The sequence below is a fragment of the Mesoplodon densirostris genome, chromosome 4 (genome assembly GCF_025265405.1).
Source record: "Mesoplodon densirostris isolate mMesDen1 chromosome 4, mMesDen1 primary haplotype, whole genome shotgun sequence".
Taxonomy (NCBI): domain Eukaryota; kingdom Metazoa; phylum Chordata; class Mammalia; order Artiodactyla; family Ziphiidae; genus Mesoplodon; species Mesoplodon densirostris.
Window position 1 is genome coordinate 113,486,368 of NC_082664.1, and position 12,572 is coordinate 113,498,939.

Sequence of the window (12,572 nt, forward strand, 5' to 3'; positions counted from 1 at the left end):
CAACCGCAGCCCACACCCACCCACTGCTCCATCCCCACCGGGCACTAAAGAACTTCAACGCGCCAAAACAAATGACGGGGAGGGACACAGGCCTGGCCTGAGGCTCCAGGCTCCAACCAGGGACGCTTCCTCATTTTGGCTTCCAGAAATAGCCCCCGAAGCTGCATGCACAAACGTGATCCTGGCCAAAGCACACCTTTCCAAGCTGCAAGCTTACTGGGCCTACACCAGCACACACTCCGACTCTGAAGACCAGCAGTAGAGCCTTCCCACTCGCATGCCCTCAACGGTCTTTCAGCAGGGACCTAATATGCGTACATGACCCAGCTTATGGGCAGACACAGTGGACCCCCAGATAGGAGGACATCGAATTCTGGAACCCTGGTGTGTGTTTGCATGCAGGTCAGAAGGGGACGCTGGCCCTCACGCCTCACTCTCCCCTACACCCGAGAGACGAAACGTGCTGGACCTCAGATTCGATGAGGAGATGGTAGAGTGTTCTCACTCATTTTTTTCATTTTTTCCAAGGAATGCATACAAGGGTGTCACCATCGATCCAAGCACAGCCTGGGACGCTGCAGAACACAACCGGGCATGCCGTGGGGGTCTGAAGAGGAGAGATGACCTCGGAGTACTCCAAAACCCTGGGGAATCCACAGCCCTCAGGCCACTCAGAAAGAGCAACAGTCAATAACACTCTTGCAGCCATTGGGACCGTCTGAGGAAAACCTCATATCCAATGGCACATCATAGGGTGGGTGAAAGCCTACCTTCCTGAGTTAGCCAGAGCCATGCGTAGCAACATGCCCCCGTGTCATTTTTCCACTTTTCCTTAGCACCTGCAGTCATCAGCCAATGCATTGGTCTTCTTGACTTTGCCGACGGCCAGCCTTGTCCAGCAGCTGCACCTGAGAACTGGACATAAATCAGGCAGGCTTCAGAATTGGACCGGTGTACTCAGAGATCATGAGTCATGAGAATTTTTACCTGGGCTTGAGCTCGGACCCTGCCTCCCAAGGACGTCTACCTTTACAGAGAACTCAATGTTTGTCTGACAGCACGACTGCAGTAAGTAAGGCGTGTAGATTGGCCAGTACGTGAGAGGGTATATTTTTGTTTTCACGCATGTGCGCGTGTGTGACTGTTACTGCACATGACGACGCGCTTGTGGGCTTCTTTGTGTGCCTCTGAATCCGCATCTTGCTCTCTGTGTGTCCCTGTGGCCCTCTCCTGAGACCTCGAACCATAAAAGCCAGAGTTTATACACAGCGTCCTGGATTTGGACCCCCCCCACTGATTGGAGAAAGACCTCTTCAAGCTTCAAAAGACTGAATGTGAACTTTGAAACCCAGGGGGTTTTAAAATGGGCCAAGGACTTCAACTCTTCCACAGCCAAGCCTTCTCACCAACGCACAAACACCTGACGAGACCTGCTTTCCAACCGTGGGTGTAACATATAGAAGGACCCAGAAATCCTGCAACCTAGTAGAATATGTAATGTGTACTTGGGGAGCACTCCCATCATTTTTAGGAGCAAGGAAACCTCCTATGGGCGGGCCGACCTGCGACTGGCTACAGGCAAGATGCAGCCCGGCACCTCTCAAGGGGCTAACGAAATTCGGCCCAACTGCCAATTGTTGCCAACTATGCCAAATCACTTTGCGAGGACCCATGGGAATGCCCACCACAGGAAGTGGTGGGCTTCAATAACCAAGACCCACGTTCAAACCCCACTGCGCAAACTAGGCTAGCTTCCCAGGCACGTGTTGCCAGCATCCAGCCACCAGGTTTGGCAGCCCTGAACCCGGAGGAAACACTCAAATTCTTGACAGTGTTATCCTACGTGCCCTCCTCCTGCCCACCGGGTAAGTCGAACCTACTGGAAGCCACAGACGTCATTCAAACACGGGGTCACTGTATACAAGGGATGGCAGACTGCAAACACGACTGCTTTGATGACACTGACCATACGCCATGCATCCTGGCATTTCTTCACTGACAGAGTGACACTACCGAGAACCTCACAGAGATCAAAGGCACTCTCCCCGAGGACCACAGACCGATTTCCAATGGAAGAACTCTGCTTCGCGAGGGGACCTGCAAGCTTCAAAGGGCACAGTGGCTGTCCACGGCAGTGCACCTGGCATCGGAACACTGAACGCATCTCTGCTCCACCAACGGACTGCTCCAGATAAACCACTAGCTATCCAAAACTCCTGCGTGCCACAAGGGCTGGCCGCATCATGCCCTCTCGGAGAAACACTTTCGCTTTGCACATTCCCAAACAAGGAAACAAAGTGGCCAAAGGGCATGTTCGCATAACCCAAATACCCCAAGGTGAGCGGCACAGACGCTTCAACATGTCCAACTTCTCGGCGTCCCTCAAGACACCCTTTGGGCGACATTCCTCCGGCAACGGGATCACAACTCTACGCAGGTTAAGTACGTAACCGCATCCTCATGTACTGCCAAAGCCATCCCCTTCGTGGGCAGCTGATGCCAGCACATCACGAACAGGACGCATTCTTGGGAAGACGTGGCCAGCTCCTGCAACCCAATCATGACAGCCCATCCCACGACATCACACAGGACATGTCCTCATGATGCCTTGCCATCTTCTGCAGGCCAGCAGCCACCACGCAGGCTTCAATGCAGCATTCGGTCCTAACCCCACTCCACGATGTCCCACTTAGTGCCATAACTCTGTCAGGATCTGCAGTGGAGTAGCCAACATGGGCAATACCTAGCCCTAATCCATCAGCTCCCTTCCGTTGAAGACCAACCGCAGCCCACACCCACCCACTGCTCCATCCCCACCGGGCACTAAAGAACTTCAGCGCGCCAAAACAAATGACAGGGAGGGACACAGGCCTGGCCTGAGGCTCCAGACTCCAACCAGGGATGCTTCCTCATTTTGGCTTCCAGAAATAGCCCCCGAAGCTGCATGGACAAACGTGATCCTGGCCAAAGCACACCTTTCCAAGCTGCAAGCTTACTGGGACTACACCAGCACGCACTCCGACTCTGAAGACCAGCAGGAGAGCCTTCCCCCTCGCATGCCCTCAACGGTCTTTCAGCAGGGACCTAATATGCGTAGATGACCCAGCTTATGGGCAGACACATTGGACCCCCAGATAGGAGCACCTCGAATTCTGGAACCCTGGTGTGTGTTTGCATGCAGGTCAGAAGGGGACGCTGGCCCTCACTCCTCACTCTCCCCTACCCCCGAGAGATGAAACGTGCTGGACCTCAGATTCGATGAGGAGACGGTAGAGTGTTCTCACTCATTTTGTTCAGATTTTCCAAGGAATGCATACAAGGGTGTCACCATCGATCCAAGCACAGGCTGGGACGCTGCAGAACACAACCGGGCATGCCGTGGGGGTGTGAAGAGGAGAGATGACCTCGGAATACTCCAAAACGCTGGGGAATCCACAGCCCTCAGGCCACTCAGAAAGAGCAACAGTCAATCCACACTTGCAGCCATTTGGACCGTCTGAGGAAAGCCTCATATCCAATGGCACATCATAGGGTGCGTGAAAGCCTACCTTACTGAGTTCTGACCAACGCACAAACACCTGACGAGACCTGCTTTCCAACCGTGGGTGTAACATATAGATGGACCCAGAAATCCTGCAACCTAGTAGAATATGTAATGTGCACTTGGGGGCACTCCCATCATTTTTAGGAGCAAGGAAACCTCCTATGGGCGGGCCGACCTGCGACTGGCTACAGGCAAGATGCAGCCCGGCACCTCTCAAGGGGCTAACGAAATTCGGCCCAACTGCCAATTGATGCCAACTATGCCAAATCACTTTGCGAGGACCCATGGGAATGCCCACCACAGAAAGTGGTGGGCTTCAGTAACCAAGACCCACGTTCAAACCCCACTGCGCAAACTAGGCTAGCTTCCCAGGCACGTGTTGCCAGCATCCAGCCACCAGGTTTGGCGGCCGTGAACCCGGAGGAAACACTCAAATTCTTGATAGTGTTGTCCTACGTGCCTTCCTCCTGCCCACCGGGTAAGTCGAACCTACTGGAAGCCACAGGCATCATTCAAGCACGGGGTCACTGTATACCAGGGATGGCAGACCGCAAACACGACTGCTTTGATGACACTGACCATACCCCATGCATCCTGGCACTTCTTCACTGACAGAGTGACACTACCGAGAACCTCCCAGAGATCAAAGGCACTCTCCCCGAGGACCACAGACCGATTTCCAATGGAAGAACTCTGCTTCGCGAGGGGACCTGCAAGCTTCAAAGGGCACAGTGGCTGTCCACGGCAGTGCACCTGGCATCGGAACACTGAACGCATCTCTGCTCCGCCAACGCACTGCTCCAGATAAACCACTAGCTATCCAAAACTCCTGCGTGCCACAAGGGCTGGCCTCATCATGCCCTCTCGGAGAAACACTTTCGCTTTGCACATTCCCAAACAAGGAAACAAAGTGGCCAAAGGGCATGTTCGCATAACCCAAATACCCCCAAGGTGAGCGGCACAGACGCTTCAACATGTCTAACTTCTCGGCGTGCCGCAAGACACCCTTTGGGCGACATTCCTCCGGCAACGGGATCACAGCTCTACTAAGGTTAAGTACGTAACCGCATCCTCATGTACTGCCAAAGCCATCCCCTTCGTGGGCAGCTGATGCCAGCACATCACGAACAGGACGCATTCTTGGGAAGACGTGGCCAGCTCCTGCAACCCAATCATGACAGCCCATCCCACGACATCACACAGGACATGTCCTCATGATGCCTTGCCATCTTCTGCAGGCCAGCAGCCACCACGCAGGCTTCAATGCAGCACTCGGTCCTAACCCCACTCCACGATGACCCACTTAGTGCCAAAACTCTGTCGGGATCTGCAGTGGAGTAGCCGACATGGGCAATACCTAGCCCTAATCCATCAGCTCCCTTCCGTTGAAGACCAACCCCAGCCCACACCCACCCACTGCTCCATCCCCACCGGGCACTAAAAACTTCAACGCGCCAAAACAAATGACAGGGAGGGACACAGGCCTGGCCTGAGGCTCCAGGCTCCAACCAGGGACGCTTCCTCATTTTGGCTTCCAGAAATAGCCCCCGAAGCTGCATGCACAAACGTGATCCTGGCCAAAGCACACCTTTCCAAGCTGCAAGCTTACTGGGCCTACACCAGCACACACTCCGACTCTGAAGACCAGCAGGAGAGCCTTCCCCCTCGCATGCCCTCAACGGTCTTTCAGCAGGGACCTAATATGCGTAGATGACCCAGCTTATGGGCAAAAACAGTGGACACCCAGATAGGAGCACCTCTAATTCTGGAACCCTGGTGTGTGTTTGCATGCAGGTCAGAATGAGACCTACATGCCTACATGCCCTCCTCCTGCCCGCCGGGTAAGTCGAACCTACTGGAAGCCACAGACATCATTCAAACACGGGGTCACTGTATACCAGGGATGGCAGACCACAAACACGACTGCTTTGATGACACTGACCATACCCCATGCATCCTGGCACTTCTTCACTGACAGAGTGACACTAACGAGAACCTCCCAGAGATCAAAGGCACTCTCCCCGAGGACCACAGACCGATTTCCAATGGAAGAACTCTGCTTCGTGAGGGGACCTGCAAGCTTCAAAGGGCACAGTGGCTGTCCACGGCAGCGCACCTGGCATCAGAACACTGAACGCATCTCTGCTCCGCCAACGGACTGCTCCAGATAAACCACTAGCTGTCCAAACCTCCTGCGTGCCACAAGGGCTGGCGGCATCATGCCCTCTCGGAGAAACACTTTCGTTTTGCACATTCCCAAACAAGGAAACAAAGTGGCCAAAGGGCATGTTTGCATAACACAAATACCCCCAAGGTGAGCGGCACAGACGCTTCAACATGTCTAACTTCTCGGCGTCCCACAAGACACCCTTTGGGCGACATTCCTCCGGCAACGGGATCACAACTCTACGCAGGTTAAGTACGTAACCGCATCCTCATGTACTGCCAAAGCCTTCCCCTTGGTGGGCAGCTGATGCCAGCACATCATGAACAGGACGCATTCTTGGGAAGACGTGGCCAGCTCTTGCAACCCAATCATGACAGCCCATCCCACGACATCACACAGGACATGTCCTCATGATGCCTTGCCATTTTCTGCATGCCAGCAGCCACCACACAGACTTCAAAGAAGCACTCGGTCCTAACCCCACTCCACGATGACCCACTTAGTGCCAATACTCTGTCGGGATCTGCAGTGGAGTAGACGACATGGGCAATACCTAGCCCTAATCCATCAGCTCCCTTCCGTTGAAGACCAACCCTAGCCCAAACCCACCCATTGCTCCATCCTCACCGGGCACTAAAGAACTTCAACGCGCCAAAACAAATGACAGGGAGGGACACAGGCCTGGCCTGAGGCTCCAGGCTCCAACCAGGGACGCTTCCTCATTTTGGCTCCCAGAAATAGCCCCCGAAGCTGCATGCACAAACGTGATCCTGGACAAAGCACACCTTTCCAAACTGCAAGCTTACTGGGCCTACACCAACACGCACTCCGACTCTGAAGACCAGCAGGGGAGCGTTCCCCCTCACATGCCCTCAACGGTCTTTCAGCAGGGACCTAATATGCGTAGATGACCCAGCTTATGGGCAGACACATTGGACCCCCAAAGAGGAGCACCTCGGATTCTGGAACCCTGGTGTGTGTTTGCATGCAGGTCAGAAGGGGACACTGGCCCTCACTCCTCACTCTCCCCTAACCCTGAGAGACGAAACGTGCTGGACCTCCGATTCGATGAGGAGACGGTAGAGTGTTCTCACTCATTTTGTTCAGATTTTCCAAGGAATGCATACAAGGGTGTCACCATCGATCCAAGCACAGGCTGGGACGCTGCAGAACACAACCGGGCATGCTGTGGGGGTCTGAAGAGGAGAGATGACCTTGGAGTACTACAAAACCCTGGGGAATCCACAGCCCTCAGGCCACTCAGAAAGAGCAACAGTCAATCCACTCTTGCAGCCACTGGGACCATCTGAGTAAAACCTCATATCCAATGGCACATCTTAGAGTGGGTGAAAGCCTACCTTCCTGAGTTAGCCAGAGCCACGCGTAGGAACATGCCCCCGCGTCATTTTTCCACTTTTCCTTAGCACCAGCAGTCATCAGCCAACGCGTAGGTCTTCTTGACTTTGCCGACGGCCAGCCTTGTCCAGCAGCTGCACCTGAGAACTGGACATAAATCAGGCTGGCTTCAGAATTGGACCGGGGTACTCAGAGATCATGATTCATGAGAATTTTTACCTGGGCTTGAGCTCGGACCCTGCCTCCCAAGGACGTCTACCTTTACAGAGAACTCAATGTTTGTCTGACAGCACGACTGCAGGAAGTAAGGCATGTACGTTGGCCGGTACGTGAGAGGGTATATTTTTGTTTTCACGCATGTGCGCGTGTGTGACTGTTACTGCACACGAGGACGCGCTTGTGGGCTTCTTTGTGTGCCTCTGAATCCACATCATGCTCTCTGTGTGTCCCTGTGGCCCTCTCCTGAGACCTCGAACCATAAAAGCCAGAGTTTATACACAGCGTCCTGGATTTGGACCACCCCACTGAATGGAGAAAGACCTCTTCAAGCTTCAACACACTGAATGTGAACTTTGAAACGCAGGGGGTTTTGAAATAGGCCACGGACTTCCACTCTTCCACAGCCAAGCCTTCTGGCCAACGCACAAACACCTGACGAGACCTGCTTTCCGACCGTGGGTGTAACATATAGATGGACCCAGAAATCCTGCAACCTAGTAGAATATGTAATGTGCACTTGGGGCCACTCCCATCATTTTTAGGAGCAAGGAAACCTCCTATGGGCGGGCCGATCTGCGACTGGCTACAGGCAAGATGCAGCCCGGCACCTCTCAAGGGGCTAACGAAATTCGGCCCAACTGCCAATTGTTGCCAACTATGCCAAGTCACTTTGCGAGGACCCATGGGAATGCCCACCACAGGAAGTGGTGGGCTTCAGTAACAAAGACCCACGTTCAAACCCCACTGCGGAAACTAGGCTAGCTTCCCAGGCACGTGTTGCCAGCATCCAGCCACCAGGTTTGGCGGCCCTGAACCCGGAGGAAACACTCAAATTCTTGACAGTGTTGTCCTACGTGCCCTCCTCCTGCCCACCGGGTAAGTCGAACCTACTGGAAGCCACAGACATCATTCAAACAAGGGGTCACTCTATACCAGGGATGGCAGACTGCAAACACGACTGCTTTGATGACACTGACCATACCCCATGCATCCTGGCACTACTTCACTGACAGAGTGACACTACCGAGAACCTCACAGAGATCAAAGGCACTCTCCCCGAGGACCACAGACCAATTTCCAATGGAAGAACTCTGCTTCACGAGGGGACCTGCAAGCTTCAAATGACACAGTGGCTGTCCATGGCAGTGCACCTGGCATCGGAACACTGAACGCATCTCTGCTCCGCCACTGGACTGCTCCAGATAAACCACTAGCTATCCAAAACTCCTGCGTGCCACAAGGGCTGGCCGCATCATGCCCTCTCGGAGAAACACTTTCGCTTTGCACATTCCCAAACAAGGAAACAAAGTGGCCAAAGGGCATGTTCGCATAACCCAAATACCCCCAAGGTGAGCGGCAGAGACGCTTCAACATGTCTTACTTCTTGGCGTCCCGCCCGACACCCTTTGAGCGACATTCCTCCGGCAACGGGATCACAGTTCTACGCAGGTTAAGTACGTAACCACATCCTCATGTACTGCCAAAGCCATCCCCTTCGTGGGCAGCTGATGCCAGCACATCACGAACAGGACGCATTCTTGGGAACACGTGGCCAGCACCTGCAACCCAATCATGAAAGCCCATCCCACGACATCACACAGGACATGTCCTCATGATGCCTTGCCATCTTCTGCAGGCCAGCAGCCACCACACAGGCTTCAATGCAGCACTCGGTCCTAACCCCACTCCACGATGACCCACTTAGTACCAATACTCTGTCGGGATCTGCAGTGGAGTAGCCGACATGGGCAATACCTAGCCCTAATCCATCAGCTCCCTTCCACTGAGACCAACCGCAGCCCACACCCACCCACTGCTCCATCCCCACCGGGCACTAAAGAACTTCAACGCGCCAAAACAAATGACGGGGAGGGACACAGGCCTGGCCTGAGGCTCCAGGCTCCAACCAGGGACGCTTCCTCATTTTGGCTTCCAGAAATAGCCCCCGAAGCTGCATGCACAAACGTGATCCTGGCCAAAGCACACCTTTCCAAGCTGCAAGCTTACTGGGCCTACACCAGCACACACTCCGACTCTGAAGACCAGCAGGAGAGCCTTCCCACTCGCATGCCCTCAACGGTCTTTCAGCAGGGACCTAATATGCGTACATGACCCAGCTTATGGGCAGACACAGTGGACCCCCAGATAGGAGGACATCGAATTCTGGAACCCTGGTGTGTGTTTGCATGCAGGTCAGAAGGGGACGCTGGCCCTCACGCCTCACTCTCCCCTACACCCGAGAGACGAAACGTGCTGGACCTCAGATTCGATGAGGAGATGGTAGAGTGTTCTCACTCATTTTTTTCAGATTTTCCAAGAAATGCATACAAGGGTGTCACCATCGATCCAAGCACAGCCTGGGACGCTGCAGAACACAACCGGGCATGCCGTGGGGGTCTGAAGAGGAGAGATGACCTCGGAGTACTCCAAAACCCTGGGGAATCCACAGCCCTCAGGCCACTCAGAAAGAGCAACAGTCAATAACACTCTTGCAGCCATTGGGACCGTCTGAGGAAAACCTCATATCCAATGGCACATCATAGGGTGGGTGAAAGCCTACCTTCCTGAGTTAGCCAGAGCCATGCGTAGCAACATGCCCCCGTGTCATTTTTCCACTTTTCCTTAGCACCTGCAGTCATCAGCCAATGCATAGGTCTTCTTGACTTTGCCGACGGCCAGCCTTGTCCAGCAGCTGCACCTGAGAACTGGACATAAATCAGGCAGGCTTCAGAATTGGACCGGTGTACTCAGAGATCATGAGTCATGAGAATTTTTACCTGGGCTTGAGCTCGGACCCTGCCTCCCAAGGACGTCTACCTTTACAGAGAACTCAATGTTTGTCTGACAGCACGACTGCAGTAAGTAAGGCGTGTAGATTGGCCAGTACGTGAGAGGGTATATTTTTATTTTCACGCATGTGCGCGTGTGTGACTGTTACTGCACATGACGACGCGCTTGTGGGCTTCTTTGTGTGCCTCTGAATCCGCATCTTGCTCTCTGTGTGTCCCTGTGGCCCTCTCCTGAGACCTCGAACCATAAAAGCCAGAGTTTATACACAGCGTCCTGGATTTGGACCCCCCCCACTGATTGGAGAAAGACCTCTTCAAGCTTCAAAAGACTGAATGTGAACTTTGAAACCCAGGGGGTTTTAAAATGGGCCAAGGACTTCAACTCTTCCACAGCCAAGCCTTCTCACCAACGCACAAACACCTGACGAGACCTGCTTTCCAACCGTGGGTGTAACATATAGAAGGACCCAGAAATCCTGCAACCTAGTAGAATATGTAATGTGTACTTGGGGAGCACTCCCATCATTTTTAGGAGCAAGGAAACCTCCTATGGGCGGGCCGACCTGCGACTGGCTACAGGCAAGATGCAGCCCAGCACCTCTCAAGGGGCTAACGAAATTCGGCCCAACTGCCAATTGTTGCCAACTATGCCAAATCACTTTGCGAGGACCCATGGGAATGCCCACCACAGGAAGTGGTGGGCTTCAATAACCAAGACCCACGTTCAAACCCCACTGCGCAAACTAGGCTAGCTTCCCAGGCACGTGTTGCCAGCATCCAGCCACCAGGTTTGGCAGCCCTGAACCCGGAGGAAACACTCAAATTCTTGACAGTGTTATCCTACGTGCCCTCCTCCTGCCCACCGGGTAAGTCGAACCTACTGGAAGCCACAGACGTCATTCAAACACGGGGTCACTGTATACAAGGGATGGCAGACTGCAAACACGACTGCTTTGATGACACTGACCATACGCCATGCATCCTGGCATTTCTTCACTGACAGAGTGACACTACCGAGAACCTCACAGAGATCAAAGGCACTCTCCCCGAGGACCACAGACCGATTTCCAATGGAAGAACTCTGCTTCGCGAGGGGACCTGCAAGCTTCAAAGGGCACAGTGGCTGTCCACGGCAGTGCACCTGGCATCGGAACACTGAACGCATCTCTGCTCCACCAACGGACTGCTCCAGATAAACCACTAGCTATCCAAAACTCCTGCGTGCCACAAGGGCTGGCCGCATCATGCCCTCTCGGAGAAACACTTTCGCTTTGCACATTCCCAAACAAGGAAACAAAGTGGCCAAAGGGCATGTTCGCATAACCCAAATACCCCCAAGGTGAGCGGCACAGACGCTTCAACATGTCCAACTTCTCGGCGTCCCTCAAGACACCCTTTGGGCGACATTCCTCCGGCAACGGGATCACAACTCTACGCAGGTTAAGTACGTAACCGCATCCTCATGTACTGCCAAAGCCATCCCCTTCGTGGGCAGCTGATGCCAGCACATCACGAACAGGACGCATTCTTGGGAAGACGTGGCCAGCTCCTGCAACCCAATCATGACAGCCCATCCCACGACATCACACCGGAAATTGTCATCATGATGCCTTGCCATCTTCTGCAGGCCAGGAGCCACCACGCAGGCTTCAATGCAGCACTCGGTCCTAACCCCACTCCACGATGACCCACTTAGTGCCAAAACTCTGTCAGGATCTGCAGTGGAGTAGCCGACATGGGCAATACCTAGCCCTAATCCATCAGCTCCCTTCCGTTGAAGACCAACCGCAGCCCACACCCACCCACTGCTCCATCCCCACCGGGCACTAAAGAACTTCAGCGCGCCAAAACAAATGACAGGGAGGGACACAGGCCTGGCCTGAGGCTCCAGACTCCAACCAGGGATGCTTCCTCATTATGGCTTCCAGAAATAGCCCCCGAAGCTGCATGGACAAACGTGATCCTGGCCAAAGCACACCTTTCCAAGCTGCAAGCTTACTGGGACTACACCAGCACGCACTCCGACTCTGAAGACCAGCAGGAGAGCCTTCCCCCTCGCATGCCCTCAACGGTCTTTCAGCAGGGACCTAATATGCGTAGATGACCCAGCTTATGGGCAGACACATTGGACCCCCAGATAGGAGCACCTCGAATTCTGGAACCCTGGTGTGTGTTTGCATGCAGGTCAGAAGGGGACGCTGGCCCTCACTCCTCACTCTCCCCTACCCCCGAGAGACGAAACGTGCTGGACCTCAGATTCGATGAGGAGACGGTAGAGTGTTCTCACTCATTTTGTTCAGATTTTCCAAGGAATGCATACAAGGGTGTCACCATCGATCCAAGCACAGGCTGGGACGCAGCAGAACACAACCGGTCATGCCGTGGGGGTGTGAAGAGGAGAGATGACCTCGGAATACTCCAAAACGCTGGGGAATCCACAGCCCTCAGGCCACTCAGAAAGAGCAACAGTCAATCCACTCTTGCAGCCATTTGGACC

General features: G+C 54.0%; 5 non-coding genes across 5 annotated transcripts; all 5 read right to left on the bottom strand.

The window, feature by feature from the left end:
- Positions 1 to 465: 465 nt before the first annotated feature.
- Positions 466 to 558, bottom strand: LOC132489566 (small nucleolar RNA SNORD116). Its single transcript, XR_009531971.1, has one exon. It is a non-coding gene; the product is annotated as a small nucleolar RNA SNORD116 (small nucleolar RNA).
- A 2,686-nt stretch (positions 559 to 3,244) lies between these two features.
- Positions 3,245 to 3,337, bottom strand: LOC132490138 (small nucleolar RNA SNORD116). Its single transcript, XR_009532497.1, has one exon. It is a non-coding gene; the product is annotated as a small nucleolar RNA SNORD116 (small nucleolar RNA).
- Positions 3,338 to 6,765: 3,428 nt separating this feature from the next.
- On the bottom strand, positions 6,766 to 6,858 carry LOC132489525 (small nucleolar RNA SNORD116). Its single transcript, XR_009531933.1, has one exon. It is a non-coding gene; the product is annotated as a small nucleolar RNA SNORD116 (small nucleolar RNA).
- Positions 6,859 to 9,541: 2,683 nt separating this feature from the next.
- LOC132489570 (small nucleolar RNA SNORD116) lies at positions 9,542 to 9,634 on the bottom strand. The gene has a single exon (XR_009531975.1). It is a non-coding gene; the product is annotated as a small nucleolar RNA SNORD116 (small nucleolar RNA).
- Positions 9,635 to 12,322: 2,688 nt separating this feature from the next.
- On the bottom strand, positions 12,323 to 12,415 carry LOC132490139 (small nucleolar RNA SNORD116). The gene has a single exon (XR_009532498.1). It is a non-coding gene; the product is annotated as a small nucleolar RNA SNORD116 (small nucleolar RNA).
- Between the last annotated feature and the right edge of the window lie 157 nt (positions 12,416 to 12,572).